The sequence below is a fragment of the Delphinus delphis genome, chromosome 9, assembly GCF_949987515.2.
Source record: "Delphinus delphis chromosome 9, mDelDel1.2, whole genome shotgun sequence".
NCBI classification, from domain to species: domain Eukaryota; kingdom Metazoa; phylum Chordata; class Mammalia; order Artiodactyla; family Delphinidae; genus Delphinus; species Delphinus delphis.
The window spans coordinates 1,893,478-1,912,148 of NC_082691.1; the positions used below are offsets into that span (position 1 = coordinate 1,893,478).

Sequence of the window (18,671 nt, forward strand, 5' to 3'; positions counted from 1 at the left end):
TTGTGCTGATCGTACTTTATATCAATACATCGCTCCATGCTGAAGTTGCAATAAATGATATATTTGCTTTCTAGACATGAATGAGACGCCTTACTGGATATACTCCAGGAAGGCCAGAGAAGCTGGCTTCTAATCCATAAGGAACAATTCACTGGTGAATTTCTGTCAGGATAGCCCATGATTTATCTAGAATATCATCTTTACATATCTGGATCCTTCCAACTAGACAAAGGGAAAATACGGGCTTCAAGCCTCAATTAGAAATATGGAATGGTGCCATGCTGACAACTGGTGGTCCCTGACCTGTATCTTCTGAGATTAGAACACAGTGTGGTGGATGACCAATTCAGGCGTTGAACAAAAGAAGACCTCCTACAGGGCAGTGTAGCTGTTTGTTACAGGTATGGCACTTAGGGCTAAGTACCATAAGGACTACAAGAAAAAAAAAAACAAGTAACACATGAAGCATATACGATAAGGAGGCACCACAGTCCAGAGCACAAGCTCTGGAACCACACAGGCTTGGATCGAATCCCGGCTAAGCCACTACCATCTATATACCCTGAAGGACAGGCCAAGGTTTAAATGTTCTTTTACCAAATTGCAAAAAAGAAGTGAAGAAAGAACCTGTCTGCCAGGAAGGGACATCGTGGGGTGCAGCATCCAGTCGGATCAGGGCTCTGCATCTCCTGCTCAGAAACCTTGGCCACCTGGCTCATGGTGATGCTGGCAGCTGAGCAGCCCTGGAGAAGGCGATCCTGTCTCCAGATCTCGCAGAGGAGCTGGGGAGGTCTCCGGACGAGGTGGCCCCCACCCTGGTAAGCTCTGGCTGCCTCCTGCCCTCAGGTCTGAGCAGGCTCTGGCCTCTGGGCCCCGTGGTGGGGAAGGCCTGGCCGATACATACGCAGGGCTGAGGGGCCTGCAGAGCCAGTCCCCAGGCAGGGTGAGCTCTGGAGGAGGCTTCCACAGTCTCCAACAGTCTCCGCATGGTGGCCCAGCTGGTGCCAAACACCTGCCACCCACAGCCAGACGTCCCAGCCACTAGAAAGTCCAGAAGGGGCCCCGCCCTTTGCCTTTGGGCTGGGGTTAAGCCACCAGCTGGGCTTGCATGTGACCCCTGCCTCACCCCCTGACCCGCCCGCTCCTTCTCTGTGACACTTACAATGGATATGTCATAAAGCCAGGCAGAGCCAGTGCTATAAATTCAGAGGAGTTAGAATCTAGGAAGAGCCTCTCCCACTTTCACTCTCTGCTCTCAGATCAGGCAGGCAGTACCTCTAATATGGAAGCTATGGACACCACACCTCCTTCACACGCTGTCCTCTTCCATTCTGCTCCTGTTTTCCCCAGCACCCCATTCACTGCTTTGGCGGGCATCGGTGCTTCAGCAGGAAGCACGTCAGACCCCGAACCTATGGACACCACACCTCCTTCACACGCTGTCATCTTCCATTCTGCTCCTGTTTTCCCCAACTCCAGCCTGAGAATGTGCCGAGGCCTGTAGCCTAGTTACGCCAGCTCAGAACAATGATGAGCACACCTTTTTCCAATCACCTTTCCTCTCGCTCCCCATGCCTCATACTGCCCTGCTTCTTTACTCTTTATCCCACAGATACCCAAAGCCCCTTGCCTTTGGGGAGGCGGATTTGAGACCTATTGTCACGTCACGTCCTCGCTTGGCTGCCCTGTGAATAAACCTCCTCTTTGCTGCAAACCTCAGCATTTCAGTGTTTTGGCTTGCTGCGCCTCAGACAGAATGGTTGGGAGCAGTGGCACAGGTCCCTTGCCTGTGAGGGAAGCTGGTTCCTAGTAGTCACGTTGCGGATGTTTTGTCCTCTCGGGTGGGGGTGCGGCAGACATCCTGCTCTTCCGGAAAGGGAGAAACGCAGGTGCCAAACCCTTGCCCTCAGCGTCACCGTCACCTAGGAGCTTGTTAGAAGCACAGAATCCAGGCCCCACCCAGAACTACTGAATACCAGCCTGCATTTAACAAGATCCACAAGAGAGGCATACCCATATTAAAGTTGGAGAGGCACCAAGCTGTCATCGTCTTCTCCGCAGCTAATGAAAACGAAGCAAAGATTCATCCCGAGCCGACTCTGCCTCAGTCACCTGGATATCACATGAGCTCATTTAATCCTCCCCAGAACCTGCAAATGAGACTGAGGGTCAGAGTGGTCTAGCACCCAAGGTTCCATAAAAGAGCATGACCAAGGCTCACTGGAGCCCAGACTTCCAAAAAAGAAGGCCCCTGAGCACAGCATGGCACCACCGCAGCCCAAACCGTGGGCCTCGAGGGTAGGCCAGACTCCCCACGCACAGTTCACACCATTCGACAGATGCCCACAGCAGACCACATGGCAATATGAGAAGGAAGTTCTGATTGTGGAATCTCTGAATTTTGAGATTTAAAGAAAAAAATCTGTTTTCGCGGGATGGTTAAAACAGTTCTACCAAGGAGTAAAGAGAGGGCATCTCAAGGCCCCTTCTGGACTAAGAATTTAATGCCTACTTATTGAGAAATGCTCCGTGCATTTGCTCAGCCCTACGTCAAGATGAAGTTCTCTGTGCCCTAGAAGCTTAGGTTCTAAAAGGGCCACAGAAATGGGTGAGACCTAAAAAATGCCAGAACAATGCAACGGCCTTAATCAGACTGTCTTTGCTTTGCCTTGCTTACAAGTCACTGACTTGAAACTGAATACGGTGTCATGTCTTTATGTTTCTTGAAGCTTTTTTTTTTTTTTTTACAAAAGATCATATAAAGATTTTCTAACATGGTAAGACTTTTATATTGTATTTTTCTTAAACTGGAGTGTGGTACATTTACCCTCCATCAGATGATTGCTTATAACTCACCTTGCTTTATTAAGAATACCGCTAGAGGCTTCTATGTCCCTACTAAAAAAAAATACATTTTCAGGCCCATTCAAACCAACGAAAATCCAAGATTTCAGAGCACAAGATAATGAAAATTCTCTCTATCCGTGTCTTTTACTACTTTTAATCTGTTAACAGTCCCTAAGTGTCTCAGATGAAAGGTACTGTCGCGGGAATTGACATCGTTAACAGCATTCCATACAGGTAAGTCTTGATTGTTCCAATTTCTCAAAAAGTTGGACACATTTACCGCCTCTATGACATCTCTAGGGTGTGTGGAAGAAATAAAAAAGAGGCCTGTACAATGTATTTCTCAAAATATACACACAAATAGTTTGCACATACAAACAGGGAAACCTTATAAATAATGTATGGGGAGCAAAGTATCGTCGGTAACGGAACTACTCATTTCGAAAGACAACACTGTCACCAAGTGTCCCCTCACCAAAACTGACTGGGAATTTTTAGGGGCCACCAAACCAGAGGTGGAGATTTTTAGGCACATTCTTGCCAGAAAAGAGAGCCTAGGGCTTAAACCACTCAACTTGTTGGCACGAATGCCAGGGCAACCCAAGCAAGTGGATATACAAGCCTACGTAACGCTTGGAAGTAGGAAGCTTTGGGGGACTACACCTGGACTGGTACTGGCCTCCCTCCCCAAAGGGACAAGGAGAGCAGAAACCTGGATGGAGTCAAGAGAGAGAAAAAAGAAAGGCAAGGCTGGGTATGGAGCAACGTGTGGATCCAGGAACATGTGTCTCAGAACTGCCGGGGCTCTGCAGACCAGCTGCATCCCCATTCTCCTTGACCCTCATTGGTATGATGAACTCAGGGTGGGCGCATCCCGGCTGCCAAGTCACTTCCACCTGCCCATGGAGTTGACAGTTACTTGCTCACAGTGAACCAACCTCTCTGGACCTAACAGCTACTGCAGGAGGCGGTAGTGGAGAACAAGGTGACGACAACGACCAGATGCGAAAGAGGAAGAGACGTCCAGTGGACCGACTGGGTGGACTGATGGTGTGGGGTTAAGTCTGCAGAGATAAAGGGCCCAGAGGTAGAAAAGGGAAGGGGAACCATGAGGATATGGTCAAGCCCCATCGTATGGATAGTTCATCCATATGTTGTATGCAAATTCCATTCAATTTGCTCTGAGTGAACAAGAGAGAACAAAATTATCCTTTAAACCATGTCAGTGACTTTATTTACCATCTCATTTGATGAGCTCATAGCCCAGGGTCAGAGGGAAATGGGAGCTGTGAGTCTGCCATCTCTCAGGAAGTCTCAGGCCCTCAGAGGCCCCTCAGAGCCAAACTACCTCACCTTTTGCACTTTTCAAGCAACCTTATTCCTAAGCGCGAGTCACCCTCTTCATCAGGTTCTCCAAGAAACAGCAATCTCTCCCAATGAGAGAGGAAAAATGGGCTACTTTGGCTTGCTGAGGCACAATAGGTAGTTCTCCAAAATGGTACCTGCCTGGGGCATTTTTCAAGAAAATTAAGCATCAGTGGTGATTTGTTTGTCTTCACATAACGTATGACCCAGATGTGCTGAGAAATAAGAAAAGGACGAACGAATCAAGGGCAGCTGATCCAAGGAGGCAAGGGGCAACTTCCACAGCCTACGTGGAAAGCTAGAGGGAGGGACCATCCAGCTGGTGGGAGCTGAAGACAGGGGCCAGTCCTCCTTGGGCTCGGGATGCCACCCCCTCTTCCTACATCTTCACGCTCTCCTTCTCTGTTGGCCCCTCCCAGCCATATTAAAGAGCCACAAGGAAATGCTCTCCTCCATTCCATTCTCCTGTCCTCCTATCCACCCCTCCCTTCTTTCCCTTTGCCATCAATTTCTTGACTTGCCCCCCATTTCTCCCCCCCCATCTACACTGCGATCTGGTTTCTGCCCCACTACTCTCGTGAAACTGATCTCCTTGAAGCCCCCAATGATTTCTCCGTTGACAAGTCCAGGGGACTACTTCTCAATCCTTATCTTTGTGACCGCCAAGCCGAGTTAGATCTTAAACAACGTCTCTGTCTTGAAAATCTCTTCCCTTGGCTTCCGCGCCACCTTTCCTTTTCTTTTCATGAGACTGATCACAACCAGTGCTGCAGATTCCATCGAATTAAGGAATGCTGTTGCCTACATGTGTGAATGAGCTGTGAGTAAAGTACTGAAGTAGAGGACACCTAAAGTGAAACGTCTTCATGAATGTCCACGTGGCTGAGCAGCAAGTTAACCTTTCATACATGTGCTAAAGAAGAAGAGTTGGGTTTTACTTTATTTACTTTTCCCTGGACTGTGTTGAATGACTATCATCTACAAGTTCAGCCTACTTTTTGCTGAGGATTAATGCACTGGGAGAGCTGAGAGAAAACTGAACAATAGAGCTGTCTTTTTCTTGACCAGTTCACCTTAGTTTCCCAAACTCTAAGTCTTTCCCGAATTCTTTCTCCTTTTTATTGTAGTAAAATGAACATAACACAAAATTCACCATTTGGATCATTTTACAATTCACTGTACCATTCAGTGGAATTTACTACTGTCACAATGTTGTGCAACTATCACCACTGCCGAGCTGCAAAACATCTTCATCAACCAAGAGGAAACCTACACCCATTTTAAGGAGTCATTCCCTATTTCCCTCTCTTCCAAACCCCTGGCAACCACTGATGTAGAATCTTTTCTGTGTGTATGGATTTGCCACTGCTGGACATTTCATATAAATGGAACCATACAGTATGTAGCCTTTCATGCCTGACTCCTTTCACTTAGTTGCATCCATCATGTAGCATGTATCAGAAATCCACTCACTGTTATGGCTGAATCCTTCATACCCTTTGAATACAAAATTAAAAATACGTTGAGAGTGAAGCTCTGTTTTAATGGCATATCTATTAGGCCAATTCATTGAAAGAGGCTGAAGATGGAGATATTGTTGTGAAATGATAATCGTTGAGAAGCCTCAGCCAATTCGATAATGAAAAGTTTGGGAAATGTTGCAAAAAATTATCTGCTTTATATTAAAAGCCTATTAAACAAGGATGCAGGAGATTGTCTTTTTCTTGCAGGTAACTTAAATGAGGCAGAAAGAAATAACTGCCCTTTAAAACACATTTTGAAAGGATTCTCTTTATTCTTAATAGACGAATGGGAGTACAGGAAGTTCACATCCAATATGGACTCGCTGTCCAAACACTGTTTATCGTTCTAGCCACCACTATCGAATTATATTTCTTGAGGGTAAGGCAGCTCAATTCCTGCATATTACTTTCTAAAATTCATCCATCAAATCCATTAATACAGTATAAACAAGAGTTGTTCATGTTTAAGTGCACGTCAAATATCAGGCATAAAGAACCCCCAGTAAGAAAAAGAATCCTATATCTCTTGCCAGAATGTGGTCAGCTCTGGGGTGCTCTGCTAGCTGAAAGACACATTCATTATTAAGAGGATAGAGGCTGTTTAAGAGGGATGAGAGCCAAAAAGTTTTAACTACATATATGTGTTAAGAACAGTGCTAGGTTATCTCATATTCTATATCAGTCAAGGCTCACCATTTTACATACGTGAAAAGCAAAGTTAAAAGTGTATTAGTAGGGCTTCCCTGTTGGCGCGGTGGTTAAGGATCCACCTGCCAGTGCACGCGACACACGTTTGAGCCCTGGTCCGGGAAGATCCCACATGCCGCGGAGCAACTAAGACCATGTGCCACAACTACTGAGCTGCGTGCTAGAGCCCGTGAACCACAACTACTGAAGCCCACGCACCTAGACCCCGTGCTCAGCAACAACGAGAAGCCACCACAATGAGAAGCCTGCGTACTGCAACAAAGAGTAGCCCCCGCTCACCGCAACTAGGGAAAGCCCGTGCACAGCAACGAAGAGCCTAGGCAGCCAAAGATAAATAATTAAATACGTCTATTTAAATAAAAAGTGTTTCAGTAACTTACTAAAAGACACGCAATCAGTAAACGTGAGCAGGAATTCAATCCCAAATCTGTCACACTGAAGTTTAAGCTAATACTTGAGATTAATAAAAACAGCACTAAATTAAAAGTTCAGAGATATTTTTTGTTTCATACTTTCACTAATGCTCTTTGGAGATAAATCATTTCATTTATATGGGCCTTAGTTTTCACAACTATAATAGTTGGAAGCTTGACTAGATGATCTGTATGTCGTCTTCCAATTCTAAAATGTTCCACTAATTTGGATTGCTACAATAATTGCCCTTGCAATACGTGCGTGCTGCCACCAAGTAGCAGTAGAGACTACTAGTTCCTTTTTTATCCCTAGTGGGGGTGCATTTTCACAGCAGACTTATCCGTCAATAGTACAACCTGTTAGTATAACTATAAGATAACAAAATAATCTGGTATTCTTTCCTGTAAAAGAGAAGCTTTACATTGTGTCTGTGAATCGTACCAGAGTCACCTGTAGGTTTTTAAATAAGGAGGAAATCCTGAACCCATTGAATGAGAATCTTCAGAGACAGGACTTGGGCATCTGGAATTTTGGGCTCCCATCACTTGTATATTTTATTTCATTTTACTTTTGCCTATGTACAATATTTGTCACATCCTTTTGAATCTCTAGAAGTTTCTTTTTGTTTTAAATTTTAGAATATTCCATAATCTTCACCTACTTTTCATAAGGTGTTACCTGTTATGTTTATTCGATCTTGTGCTTCTCCTGGTTAAGACTTCTTTCTTTCCTTTTTTTTTTTTCGGGGCCCTGCCTCATGTCTTGCAGGATCTTAGTTCCCTGACCTGGGATTGGACCCCAGGGCCCCAGCAGTGAAAGCGCCATGTTCTAAACACTGGACCACCAGGGAAGTCCCAAGATTTCAGTTTTAAATGACTTTTCTCCCACTCTAATTCATTCCTGGGATCAGTTTCACATTTGGACATTAAAGCAACCTTGCATTGCCAGAATAAAGCTACTTTGATTCTGATATATGATTGTTTTACATACCATGGATATAGTTTGTGCTTCTCTTTACACATTTTGCATGCATGTTCAAAGGAGAAACTGGCCTGTGATTCTATTCTTGTAATATTCTTTATAGATTTTTTTTAAGATTCTATACTTTATGTTTTATTTATTTATTTTTGGCTGCATTGGGTCTTCATTGCTGCATGCGAGCTTTCTCTAGTTTCGGCGAGCGGGGGTCTATCCTCTGTTGCGGTGAGTGGGCTTCTCATTGCAGCCTTCTGACCCCATGGGCTTCTGACCCCATTCGTCGGTGCTACTTCAGTTCCTTACCCCTTCCCTTCTGACCCTGGGCGGTGAAATCCTCTTTCTGCGGCTGGCCTGCGGCAGAAAGTCAATGAGGCAAGAGTAGGCTTGGAGTATCCAAGGAGCAGAAAGGATGTCAGCGTGTGGAAAACAGAGCGAGCAAATTGGAGAGGAGAAGGAAACAGCCAGAGAGGAAACAGACACCCAGATTTCTAGGTCTGTGGAGGCACTCTGAGGGCTTTGCATTTTCTGTGAAGAAGCCATTGAAGAAATTTGCGTGACATGATCTGACTTATGTTTTAACAAGATCTCTCTGGATGCCACGCTGATTAGAGACTGTAGGAGAGCAAGGACAAGCCCCAGAAGACCAACAGTTGATTCAAAGAACTGATTACTCGAACATGGTCCCCCTCCTCAGTGAAGACGCAGAGCAGGAATTGGCAAATAATGGCCACGAATCAAATCAGGCTCTCAGCCTGGATGTGGGGGACTGTGAGCTAATAATGGTTCTCACGTTTAGAAAGCTTGTTGAAGAGGAAAGAGGAGGAGAAGCTACAGAAACTGTATATGGCCCACAAAGCCTAAGATATTTAAAATCCAGAAAATGCTTTCCAACACCTGACGTAAAGCATGTGGCTGGTAGGAGGTCCTCAACCAAATTTGGAAGAGGAATACATGAGCCAGTTAGTTCCTGAAAACACTGTAAAGTGATAGGTGTCAAGAAACATTTACCCCTTCACCCTTAACCTTCACAAATGATGCCAGTTCCATTGAGCTGTTGAAAAATACATTCTGGCTTTCAAAAAAATAACCCAGAGGGCATTTTCTCACATAGGCAAGGTCATAAACAACTGTCAAGTGAAGTTGAAATAGCAACAAATCAAATAATAACAAAAAACATTTTTACAGATTTTTAAATCTTACAAAGCATTTTCATGTTCATTATCTAATTTAATCCTCAAATCAACGTCATGAGATAGTTATAATTTCCCCATTAGAAGTGACCACATAGGAAATCCTTAGTGATTGCTCAAGAAAAGCTGAAATCTTGAGTGTTACATCTATTAATGCCATGGTTGGGTGTTTTCCCATGGGAACATTGGATGCTAAAATCCACAGGGATTTTCAGCTCAAGATGGCAGACTAGGAAATATATTTACTTTCTGTTCCTCCTGAAACCATATCTAAATAAAACTGTAGAAATACCAAAATTAATCAACCAATAAAAGCCAAGATATTTTGGAAGTCATCAACCACAGAAAGATTTCAACACATTTCGAGAAGGCAAACAATGAAATGGAGGAGCCATGAATAAAATAATGAAGAAAAAAAGGCTGAGCCTAAGTAAGGTCTGCACAAAGTCACTCAGCTTTTGCTGAGCTCTGGTTATAGTCAAGGGCAGAGGAAAGAAGAGGGGCTGAAAACAAGGAGACAAACGTCATTTTAGGAAAAACACTTCATTTAATGAGCTCCAGGGAACACTCAGCCTGCTGCCATACTAACTCATGAATTACAATGGATTGTTGGTAAGCAAGACAAGAAAACAGGGAAGAAACAAAAGAAACAAAAATCAAGACACTGTTTCTAACTGAACTCTTCTCAAATGAGATCGAGGAATTATGGTTCAATGCCACAGCTGTAAATCATTTCTGCTCTTGGAGAGGTTACAAAGGGCTTATAATATTTCCTTTTTTTTCAGACAGAATTTAGGTCTGAGCAAAAGCTTCTGTGTCCTCCAACCCCAAAATTTATTGGGGATGGAAGCCCAGATTTGCTGGGACATACCATAAAAAGAATCTCATGAGCAGAGGGTCAAACTGATTTTGGAATATATGAATTATGCCCAGTGTGAGTTTCAACAGGTTTTTATATATATATATACATTTTCACTGATCTATATGATTTTGGGTTCTGAAACTTCTACATGTCTCATGCGTGATACATAACAGACAATGTCAGCCCCAGGAGGGAGAAAACACTCCAATGAAGCAAGCCAAAGAAACAAGTTTTAAGCAAGGTCAAGTGATGTGTGGACCAGGATTGTTCAATTCCTACCTGTCATGCTGAAGCTTCCAGCTCCTGAATAACAACACATGCTTCCCTTGTCCTAGACAGCCAAGAGTACGTCTCCTCCCTTGGGCATAAGAATCCCTAGAGTTACATATGTGTAGTAAAGAGTGGACCCAGCTGTCATACTCACAATGACCAAATTGTGCTGATCGTACTTTATACCAATACATCGCTCCACGCTGAAGTTGCAATAAATGATATATTTGCTTTCTAGACATGAATGAGACGCCTTACTGGATATACTCCAGGAAGGCCAGAGAAGCTGGCTTCTAATCCATAAGGAACAATTCACTGGTGAATTTCTGTCAGGATAGCCCATGATTTATCTAGAATATCATCTTTACATATCTGGATCCTTCCAACTAGACAAAGGGAAAATACGGGCTTCAAGCCTCAATTAGAAATATGGAATGGTGCCATGCTGACAACTGGTGGTCCCTGACCTGTATCTTCTGAGATTAGAACACAGTGTGGTGGATGACCAATTCAGGCGTTGAACAAAAGAAGACCTCCTACAGGGCAGTGTAGCTGTTTGTTACAGGTATGGCACTTAGGGCTAAGTACCATAAGGACTACAAGAAAAAAAAAAACAAGTAACACATGAAGCATATACGATAAGGAGGCACCACAGTCCAGAGCACAAGCTCTGGAACCACACAGGCTTGGATCGAATCCCGGCTAAGCCACTACCATCTATATACCCTGAAGGACAGGCCAAGGTTTAAATGTTCTTTTACCAAATTGCAAAAAAGAAGTGAAGAAAGAACCTGTCTGCCAGGAAGGGACATCGTGGGGTGCAGCATCCAGTCGGATCAGGGCTCTGCATCTCCTGCTCAGAAACCTTGGCCACCTGGCTCATGGTGATGCTGGCAGCTGAGCAGCCCTGGAGAAGGCGATCCTGTCTCCAGATCTCGCAGAGGAGCTGGGGAGGTCTCCGGACGAGGTGGCCCCCACCCTGGTAAGCTCTGGCTGCCTCCTGCCCTCAGGTCTGAGCAGGCTCTGGCCTCTGGGCCCCGTGGTGGGGAAGGCCTGGCCGATACATACGCAGGGCTGAGGGGCCTGCAGAGCCAGTCCCCAGGCAGGGTGAGCTCTGGAGGAGGCTTCCACAGTCTCCAACAGTCTCCGCATGGTGGCCCAGCTGGTGCCAAACACCTGCCACCCACAGCCAGACGTCCCAGCCACTAGAAAGTCCAGAAGGGGCCCCGCCCTTTGCCTTTGGGCTGGGGTTAAGCCACCAGCTGGGCTTGCATGTGACCCCTGCCTCACCCCCTGACCCGCCCGCTCCTTCTCTGTGACACTTACAATGGATATGTCATAAAGCCAGGCAGAGCCAGTGCTATAAATTCAGAGGAGTTAGAATCTAGGAAGAGCCTCTCCCACTTTCACTCTCTGCTCTCAGATCAGGCAGGCAGTACCTCTAATATGGAAGCTATGGACACCACACCTCCTTCACACGCTGTCCTCTTCCATTCTGCTCCTGTTTTCCCCAGCACCCCATTCACTGCTTTGGCGGGCATCGGTGCTTCAGCAGGAAGCACGTCAGACCCCGAACCTATGGACACCACACCTCCTTCACACGCTGTCATCTTCCATTCTGCTCCTGTTTTCCCCAACTCCAGCCTGAGAATGTGCCGAGGCCTGTAGCCTAGTTACGCCAGCTCAGAACAATGATGAGCACACCTTTTTCCAATCACCTTTCCTCTCGCTCCCCATGCCTCATACTGCCCTGCTTCTTTACTCTTTATCCCACAGATACCCAAAGCCCCTTGCCTTTGGGGAGGCGGATTTGAGACCTATTGTCACGTCACGTCCTCGCTTGGCTGCCCTGTGAATAAACCTCCTCTTTGCTGCAAACCTCAGCATTTCAGTGTTTTGGCTTGCTGCGCCTCAGACAGAATGGTTGGGAGCAGTGGCACAGGTCCCTTGCCTGTGAGGGAAGCTGGTTCCTAGTAGTCACGTTGCGGATGTTTTGTCCTCTCGGGTGGGGGTGCGGCAGACATCCTGCTCTTCCGGAAAGGGAGAAACGCAGGTGCCAAACCCTTGCCCTCAGCGTCACCGTCACCTAGGAGCTTGTTAGAAGCACAGAATCCAGGCCCCACCCAGAACTACTGAATACCAGCCTGCATTTAACAAGATCCACAAGAGAGGCATACCCATATTAAAGTTGGAGAGGCACCAAGCTGTCATCGTCTTCTCCGCAGCTAATGAAAACGAAGCAAAGATTCATCCCGAGCCGACTCTGCCTCAGTCACCTGGATATCACATGAGCTCATTTAATCCTCCCCAGAACCTGCAAATGAGACTGAGGGTCAGAGTGGTCTAGCACCCAAGGTTCCATAAAAGAGCATGACCAAGGCTCACTGGAGCCCAGACTTCCAAAAAAGAAGGCCCCTGAGCACAGCATGGCACCACCGCAGCCCAAACCGTGGGCCTCGAGGGTAGGCCAGACTCCCCACGCACAGTTCACACCATTCGACAGATGCCCACAGCAGACCACATGGCAATATGAGAAGGAAGTTCTGATTGTGGAATCTCTGAATTTTGAGATTTAAAGAAAAAAATCTGTTTTCGCGGGATGGTTAAAACAGTTCTACCAAGGAGTAAAGAGAGGGCATCTCAAGGCCCCTTCTGGACTAAGAATTTAATGCCTACTTATTGAGAAATGCTCCGTGCATTTGCTCAGCCCTACGTCAAGATGAAGTTCTCTGTGCCCTAGAAGCTTAGGTTCTAAAAGGGCCACAGAAATGGGTGAGACCTAAAAAATGCCAGAACAATGCAACGGCCTTAATCAGACTGTCTTTGCTTTGCCTTGCTTACAAGTCACTGACTTGAAACTGAATACGGTGTCATGTCTTTATGTTTCTTGAAGCTTTTTTTTTTTTTTTTACAAAAGATCATATAAAGATTTTCTAACATGGTAAGACTTTTATATTGTATTTTTCTTAAACTGGAGTGTGGTACATTTACCCTCCATCAGATGATTGCTTATAACTCACCTTGCTTTATTAAGAATACCGCTAGAGGCTTCTATGTCCCTACTAAAAAAAAATACATTTTCAGGCCCATTCAAACCAACGAAAATCCAAGATTTCAGAGCACAAGATAATGAAAATTCTCTCTATCCGTGTCTTTTACTACTTTTAATCTGTTAACAGTCCCTAAGTGTCTCAGATGAAAGGTACTGTCACGGGAATTGACATCGTTAACAGCATTCCATACAGGTAAGTCTTGATTGTTCCAATTTCTCAAAAAGTTGGACACATTTACCGCCTCTATGACATCTCTAGGGTGTGTGGAAGAAATAAAAAAGAGGCCTGTACAATGTATTTCTCAAAATAAACACAAAAATAGTTTGCACATACAAACAGGGAAACCTTATAAATAATGTATGGGGAGCAAAGTATCGTCGGTAACGGAACTACTCATTTCGAAAGACAACACTGTCACCAAGTGTCCCCTCACCAAAACTGACTGGGAATTTTTATGGGTCGCCAAACCAGAGGTGGAGATTTACAGGAACCTGAGATGTTTGAAAAATGGTTTTGGACGTCCTCCTCGAGGAAGGCAACAAGCGCCATCCCAAATTGCAAAAATAGCTCCAGGTTGACTCCTTGTGTCCTCACTCTTTGTAATGTAACATTCCAACTTCTCCCATCAAGAGGCAGACTTGATTTCCCCACCCTTAAAGTTAGGTGACTTGCCATGGCCAATAGAAGGCAGCAGAAACGATGGTGTGCCAGCTCAGAACTAGGTCCCACGATGCTTCTACTCTCCCTCTCGGAGCACTGCTACCGCCATGAGCACAAGCCCCAGTTACTAGCTGGGGCATAAGAGGCATGTGGCCCCGTCAGTCCCCCAGCCCGGCTACAGCCAGCCCACAGCTGACCCCACAGGGGTAGCAGCAATTCCAGCCATGATAAGCAGGGTTGTGAGGAAGAATTAAGAGCATAAGCATATGCTATAATTTATAAACCACTCTGTCAACCTACGACATTATTTTTCAAAAGCATTTTTGTTATTTTGAATCTCTGCGTGGACATATTGAAAACAGCACTCCAATGATTGCTGGAGAGCAAAGGACGCAACCTGAATTTGAGAGTAAAATATATTAGTTTATCCAGATTCACATATTTGTATAAATTACTAGAAAATCATCTGAAGAAAAACAGACCCCAAAGAAAATACAGTCCAGGGTCAGCTGGGGAGTGGCTGTGTTTGGGCAAGTGGTCACACCAGGGACTCTTCAACAGGAATGGTAATGTTTCACTTCACACACTGGCTGGAGGACACAGGAGTGTCTGCGATGTTATAATGTGAGCACGTTGCATGTAAAAGCCACTGCTGACCACATCTAGGGGATCTGATGCGTGGGAGCTGGTAGTGGGTGGAGGCATCCAGAAGGTGGTGGTAGAAGAGGAACGTTGTACACGTAACGCCTAAGGCCTGACCAGAGGACGACCACTGTTCTAGAAACTGGACACAAATCCAACTTCTACGGCCAATCTTAGAAGACAAACTGAGGCATATTTAAAGTTTTAACACTTTATGTGAGCAAAAATAGATTCAATTCAGGCACCACAAAGCGGAAGAGGTGAGGAGCACTCCAGCCACAGGAGCTGCAGAGATGTTTATTTTAAAAGGGCAGAAGCAGAGCAAGGAAATGACTGATTTGCTATGGCTTTAACGCCTAGTTGGTGGTTTGTGACTGGTTGTCCTCAGCGGTTTTCGTCACCCTGAGGCGTTGACAGGCTTAGATTTTGGTTGGTTTACGTAGGCAGCCGCATCGCTAGAGCCACTGCGGTCTAACGGCCTCCTTGCAGGGTTAATTTACTGACACCAATCGTCTGAGTCCTTCCTCTCACTCAGTCACTTCACTTCCTACGCCTCAGTTTCTCCTCTGTAAAGTGGATATTCAGTAGTAAATTCTCGGAGTTGTCAGTACAAATAAACAAACAAAGTGATTATTAGTAACCACGATCATGTCCTGAATGCACGGAACACGTCACCGTTTGCCAACCACCGTGTCAAGTCAGCAGAAACTACAGAAATTAAGGGCTCTCCGCAGAAATTCACACACCCGCGCACCAGGTAACGGACCACAGGCAAACGTTCACTCAGCCTTTCCTGTGTCCCTCACGAAGTGCACACTCTCTCCTGGGCGGCGCGAGCACAGACACTTAGTGGGAGTTTACTTTTAAAATGCGCTGATACAATCATGTCTCACTTTTGTTTGGATCAGTCAGCAAACGCGTTTTCGAAACCCCAAATTCTCCACACCGCCTACCTTTCGCGCCGTCCTAGTCTCGAAGCTTCCACCACTGCTCCTCAAGCCGGGTCCCCTTGGGAGGCGGGGCTGCGTGCTGGCGCACAGGGCGTGCGCTGACGTCCTCGAGCCCCGCCCCCAAGGTCCCGCCCGGAAGTTTAAACCGCCGCGCCGCGTCTCGCGGGGCGTTGAGGCCGGCGCCAACAGCCGCCGATGCGGGGTCACGGGGTCGTGGCATGGAGGGGGCCGGCGTAGCTGGGGCCCGTGGCCCTGCGTCTTCCGCCTGCTACGTGGGTCCTGCCCACGCTGCGGCGCCGCAGCCGCCGGGCGGTGGGCGCCCGAGGGGCCGGGAGGCGAGCAGGGACCGCCAGGCGGCTGTGGGCATCGTGTCCGCAGCCAGCGTCCCCGAGGCCACGCTCCGGCCATGATCACTCGGTGAAGCTGCGCCGCGACAGCGTGGCCGACTTCTGGCGCTGTGAGGAGCTGTGTGCGCTGCAGGACTCGCTGCCTCTGCCCGCCGTTCGCGCTTCCCTGCGGGAGGGCTGCTGGACTTCAACGCCGACCGCCTCCGTGGGGTTGACTGGACGCCGCTCATGAGCACCCTCTGCCCGTGATCTGTATCCAGAGTTTCTTCCAGCCACGGCTTGGCGAGATAGGTTTGTAGTTCCCGCTTCCAGGAGCCCTCATGTGGGCGCTGAGAAGCGGGGTTTTAGATGGTGCAAGGTGGAGGGTGGGCACTAGAACCGGTGCCCGGTGCCCGGGTGTGCGTGCACTAGACGGGGCGTGCGGCTTAGGACCCCTGCCAGCTCGGTGACCCCGGCCGAGTGCTTTAAGTCTTCTAGGTCTCAGTGTTCTCATCTGTTGCATGGGCTTAACAGGACCCACTCTCTGTGGAGGTTACAAGGTCTCACTCTATTAATGCTTGTAGACTACAATGTAGAACACTTAGCACAGTTTGGAGCGTCGTTAATGGTTGCACAGATGTTACCTGGTGTGTTGAATGACTTTGCCTGGTACAGACCAAAGCGATTAGGAAATTGATATATCCCAGCTTCATTTCCTTTCCATTCAAACAGGGCTCAGGAAAAAGAAATTTTTTTTCAATAGTATCCTATAGTGGAAAGAGCACCAGTGTGAAGGCAGCTTAGAGTTTGAATTCCAGGGCTTATGCTCTCTGTGGCCTGGGCAGGTTTCTTTTGCGCTACAATCCCCACACTTGTAAAATGACATTAAAAACCACTCTTTCTGTGGGTTCTTAGAATTAATTAAGCAGGTTATGTGTGTAAAGTATCCTGGTACTTGAATGAGTTGTCAGAACCAAGGGCTGCTGGAGACGACGCTTCTGCCCTAGGTAAGCTCCCCTTCTACTGGGTGGCAAGTAAACACAAGCACAGTAGTCAGTGTTCTGGAAGAAGTGAGTTCTGGTGCTACAAAGCATAGAATCTCTTTTTTCTTTAATTTAATTTTTATTTTATATTGGAGTATCGTTGATTTACAATATTGTGTTAGTTTCAGGTGTACAGCAAAGTGATTCAGTTATACATATATCCATTCCTTTTCAGATTCTTTTCCCGTACAGTTTGTTACAGGATACGGAGTAGAGTTCCCTGTGCTATGCAGTAGGTCCTTGTTGATTATCTATTTTATATATAGTCGTGTGTATATGTTATTCCCAAACTCCTAATGTATCCCTCCCCGCCATCTTTCCCCTTTGCAGAGCATAGAATCTTGGAAGGGAAAGTTCAGGGTAGGCTCTTGGAGGAGGTGCCATCCTTTCTAAGGATATGTAGAAGCTCCTGGGGTGGCAGGAGGGAGCAGTGTGTGTCAAAGTTTGAGAAATATAAAAAAATACGGCAAAACTCAGGTACAGGACTGGAACTCAGGGTTTGGGAAAGCAATGAGAGTTGATACTGGAAACCTAGTGGGGCCCCACAGAAAGGGGCCTTGTTTGTCATGTCAGAAGTTTCGATGTTTATCCTGAAGGCTGTGGGAAACACCAAAGAACAGTGAAATGGAATTCTGGTTTAGAGGCTCACTGGGACCTCCATGTGGAAGGCAGTTGATTGGGTGCAGCGTGAATTGTAATCAAAGGGTCCCACTTAAGTTATAAAAGGTGGGACTGGATTTTTACAGATCTGAGAGAGAATGGGTGAGGCCTGGTGACCAGTTAGAAAAGGGAGGGCAGCAAGAGTGGGTGACAGTTTACAGCTGCATCTTTTTGTGAGATACAGAGCACAGTAGAGAGGGATTGGAGGTGGGGAGAGGATCTTACTTGATCTTCACTGCTTTAGAGGGGCCTGGTAGAGGGGCCAAGTCTGGGCCCAAGATACAGATCTGGGCTTTCTGGAAGGACAGGTGTTTGAAGGCATGGGAGAGACTTAGGTTATCCACAAGAATATCCAAAGAGTCATAGGTCTGAGAGTTTTTTAAGTGGGTATATTTGAGGATGTTTATAAGCTGAGAGAAAGTAGCCAGCAGAGGAAGGGTGTGAAGATCTAGGAAAGGAAATGATTTTTCGTTTGTTTTCGAAAAGCTGAATAATTATCGTGTGCCTGGCCCTTTACTAGGATCTGGGGTTCACACCATCTGTTCTGTCTCCTGCAAGGACAGTTCAATTCATCCCCTGGTGAACAGAAGTCAGATTATTCTTTGCATCCCATTCAGGTGTAAGAACTGTTCTGTACCTCTGAAGGGACTTTACTTAAGCAGAGTAATAAGTTAGAAATCAAAAGAAATTAGAGCTGGAAAGGACCTTAAAGGCCACTGTACTTAATTTTGCCACATATTTTACATTGAATGTAACAAAAATTTATTGTTGAGCCCTTTCTCTTCAGAGTTCCTTCACTGAACTTCCTTTATGTCTTGAATCCAGTGGGGCTAGCTTGTAGATTTTGGCCTCCTCTTAAATTTGCTTCTTCATCCATATTACATTTTGCCCAGACTATGGCAGAAACTCCTGGGTGCTTTCGCAGCTCCTGGGCTCAGCTCCTCTAAGTTCATCTGCCTACTCGGGTTGAGTGATCTTGTAACATAAAAAGCTATGCTTAAAATAATGCTGCTAATGGCTTGCCCACACAGAGTTAGTTCATACTAGCCACCCAGCGTGTGCTCTACACGGAGGCGTGTAGTCTGCACTGTGCTGGGCCAAGCCTCATGGGGCTCTTTTTTTTTTTTTTTTTGCGGTACACGGGCCTCTCACAGTTGTGGCCTCTCCCGTTGTGGAGCAT

The 18,671-nt window shown here is 46.3% G+C and overlaps 1 pseudogene; it reads left to right on the top strand.

The window, feature by feature from the left end:
- Positions 1–15,680: 15,680 nt before the first annotated feature.
- The window catches only part of LOC132431368 (centrosomal protein of 78 kDa-like), a 30,306-nt pseudogene continuing 27,315 nt past the window's right edge, over positions 15,681–18,671 (top strand).